Source organism: Leptonychotes weddellii, chromosome 14 (assembly GCF_054177405.1).
Source record: "Leptonychotes weddellii isolate Sample4059 chromosome 14, ASM5417740v2, whole genome shotgun sequence".
Lineage (NCBI taxonomy): Eukaryota > Metazoa > Chordata > Mammalia > Carnivora > Phocidae > Leptonychotes > Leptonychotes weddellii.
This window is the reverse complement of record NC_138382.1, coordinates 20,240,440-20,244,492: the sequence shown is the minus strand read 5'-3', so window position 1 is coordinate 20,244,492 and position 4,053 is coordinate 20,240,440.

The window sequence follows — 4,053 nt, the reverse complement described above, 5'->3', positions numbered from 1 at the left end:
ATTATGTATTTCTTATAGATGACATATAGTTGGGTCTTGTTTTTAAATCCACTCTGCCAATCTCTGTCTTTTACTTGGTGTAATTAGATCACTAATATTTAAAGTAATTATAGATATGATTGGATTAATATCTACCATATTTGGAACTGTTTTCTATTTGTTGCCCATGTTCTTTGTTTCTTTGCCTGCTTCTCTGCCTTCTCTGGATTTAATTGAACATTTTATATGATTCAATTTTCTCTCCTCTCTTAATTCCTCTCTTCCTAACTTACTAATTTTACCTCTGAAAATTTTTGTATTGGTTGTCCTAGAGCTTGCAATATACATTTACAACTAATCTAATTCACTTTCAAATAATAACATGCTGCTTAGTGGGTAGTGCAGTCTACCACTGTCTTCCTTTGTCTTATCCATTATAACATTGCTGTCATTCATTTTACTTACCTATAAGCCATAATGACCTAATGCATTGTTGCTATTACTATTTAGAGGAGTTATCTATTAGATTAGATAACAATAATAATTTATTATTTTATTTATTTATTTTATTTTATTCCTTCTCTAACACTTCTCTTTCTTTGTGTAGATCCAAGTTTTTGACCTATACCATTTTTCTTCTCTCTGAAGAACTCCTTTTGACATTTCTTTCAAAATTGGCCTACTGAACACAAATTTCCCCAGTTTTTGTTTGAGAAGGTCTATTTTGTCTTCACTTTTGAAGGATAATGTCACTGTATACACAATTCTATTTTGGTGATTTTTTTTTTTCTTTCAACGCTTTTCTTTTTGCTTGCATGGTTTCTGAAGTCCAGTGTAAATTGTATCCTGGTTCCTCTCTCAGTAAAATTTTTTTCCTGCGTCATCTTTCAAGATTTTCTCTTTGTCTTTTGTTTAACGCAATTTGAATATTGACATGTCTAGTGCCTTTTTTTGATATTCAGCATGTTTGGTATTTTGTGAGCTTCCTGGTTCTCTGATTTGGTGTCTGTCATTAATTTTGGAAAAATCTCAGGTTCCTTACTTCAAATATTTTTTTCTACTTCTTCCTCTCTTTCTTCTCCCTCTGGTATCACCATTATACATATGGTATACCTTTTGAAATTATCTCACAGTTAGAGGATAGTCTTGGATATTCTGTTCCATGTTTTCCTCCATTATTTCTTCTCTTTGTATTTTGGTTTCGGAAGTTTCTATTGATATGTCTGACTTCACTGGTTCTTTCCTCAACCTTGCCCAGTCTACTGATGAGTTCATCAAAGGCACTCTTCATTTCTTTTATTGTGTTTTTTATTTGTAGCATTTCCTTTTGATTCGTTCCTAGAGTTTTTATCTCTTTACTCACATTACCTATCTGTTCTTTCATGTTTTCCACTTTTTCCATAAGAGCCCTTAGCATATATTTTTTTAAAGATTTTATTTATTTATTTGACAGAGAGAGACACAGCGAGAGAGGGAACACAAGCAGGGGGAGTGAGAGAGGGAGAAGCAGGCTCCCCGCTGAGCAGGGAGCCCGACGCAGGGCTTGATTCCAGGACCCTGGGATCATGACCCGAGCCGAAGGCAGACGCTTAATGACTGAGCCACCCAGGCGCCCCGAGCCCTTAGCATATTAAACAAAGTTATTTTAAATCCCAGTCTGGTAATTCCAAAATCTCTGCCATATCTGAGTCTGGTTCTGATGATTGCCTTGTCTCTCTAGGCTGTTTTTTCTTGTATTCTAGCATGCTTTGTAATTTTTGTTGTTGAAAGCTAGACATGATGTATCAGATAATAGGAATTGAGGTAAGTAGGCTTTAAATGTGAAGTTTTATGCTTATCTGGCTAGGACTTAGGCTGTGTTTAGTGCTTGCGGTGGTTATAGCTATAGTTACAGTTACTGTCCTGGAGCTCTGTTGATGTGGGGCAAGGTACTGGGGAGGGTAAGCTTGCTATAATTTTATGTCTCAATCTCTGTGATTTGGATGGCCAGAGTCCCTGGGCTGTGACCTTCAGAAGGTTTGACAGGAGAGTTTCTTTGCTGTTTCTTTTTCTTTTTCTTTTTTTTTTTTATTAATGTGTGACAGGATGGCCAGAGTCCTGCAGTTGGCTAATTGCCCTTCCCACAGGTCAGATTAGGCTTTGGCAAAATACTTTCTCTTGAGGGCTGACCTTTATTGCAGAAAACAGAAGGAAGAAGAGAATGCTGCAGGTATATTTCAAAATGGTTACTTTTTCTCCTGCTGAAAGCACGAGGGGATTTTTTGGGCCCAGTCTTCACCATTAGTACCTGGTGGGGCTCCTGGAGGCAAAACTCATGAAAGTGTGTCCCCTAGACTAGAATTTCAGATTTTTTAAATCTCAAACTAGTCTACAAGAGCTTCCAGCCATTCTTCAATTACATTTTAAGAGTTTTTACCCGCACTGGCTCTAGGTGCTTCTATTCCTGGTAAACTGTGATTCTCTATTAGTCCATCTCTCCAGTTTTAGAGAAAGTGCTTTGCACTGTGACCTCTATTGTCTGCTAGATTTAAGAGAGTTGTTGATTTTCAGTTTGTTCAGCTTTTTCTTGTTGTGAGGATGGGAGTAATAACTCTAAGCTCTTTATACATCAGAGCAGAAATTGGAAGTCCTAACTTATTTTGACAAAGGTGAAAAACCAGTTCATTCAGTGGATAGCCTTTTGAGCAAAAGGAGTTAGAACAAAAGGGGTTAGAGCCCTCAGGCAAGAAAATGAACCTCAGCTTCAGTCTCATTATTAGATAAAAGCTCATTCAACATGGGTCATGGACTCAAATGTAAAATGTGGAACTATAAACTTTTAGAAAAATGAGATAGGAGAAACATTTGGGGTCTAGGACTAGGTAAAATGTTCTTAAACTTGACATCAAAGGCATGATCCATGAAAGGAAAAATTGCTAGACTGAACTTCACAATTAAATCCTTTGCTCTGTGAAAAACTCTGTTGAGAGGAGGACAAAACCTGCTACTGACAGGAGGAAATGTTTACCACATATCTGATGAAGGACTAGTATCCAGAGTATATAAGGAACTCTCAAAACTCAGCAAAAACAAGCAAACAATTAAAATAGAAAATGGGAAAAAGACATACAAAAATTCCACCGAAGGGTCTGTATAGATGTATACATGTGTACATGAAAAGATTTTCAACATCACTGGCTATCAGGAAAATGTGAATTAAAAGTACAATAAGATATCATTACATATTTATCAGAATGGCTAAAATAAAAAAAAATATAGACAACACCAAATTCTGGCAAACATGTAGAGAAATTGCTCATACATTGCAGGTAGGAATGTAAAATGATATGATCACTCTGGAATATAGCTTGACAGTTTCTTAGACAACTCAACATGCAACTACCATATGATCCGGCAACACCTGATCCTTTATGCTCCCAAGTGAAGACTTACTGTTCACACAAAAACCTATACAAAAATGTTAATAGAAGATCTATTTGTAGTAGCCCCAAACTGGAAGCAACCCAGATGTCCTTCAATAGGTGACTAGTTAAACAAATTATGGTATAATCATTCTATGGAATATTACTCAGCTATAAAAAAGAATAAGTTATGAATATGAGCAAAAACCTTGATGAGTCTCTGCAGAATTATTCTGAGTGAAAGAAAAAAGCCAATTACAAAAGGGCATATACTATATAAGTTTATTCATAAAACTTTCTTAAAATGACAAAACTATAGGGATACAGAACAGATTAGTAGTTCCCAGGAGGTTATGGGGAGAATGAGGATGGGAAGGAAGTGGACATGGCCATTCAGGGTCAACATGATGGATTCTTGTGGTGACGGAAAAGTCCTATATCTTTACTGCATCAATGTCAATATCCTCGTGTGATACTGTGCTAGTTTTTTGTTGTTGCTGTTGTTGTTTTTTTTAATTTTATGATTTCTTGTCTTTTTTTTTTTATTCTTATGTTAATCCCCATACATTACATCATTAGTTTTAGATGAAGTGTTCCATGATTCATTGTTTGTGCATAACACCCAGTGCTCCATGCAGAATGTGCCCTCCTCAATACCCACCACCAGGCTAAC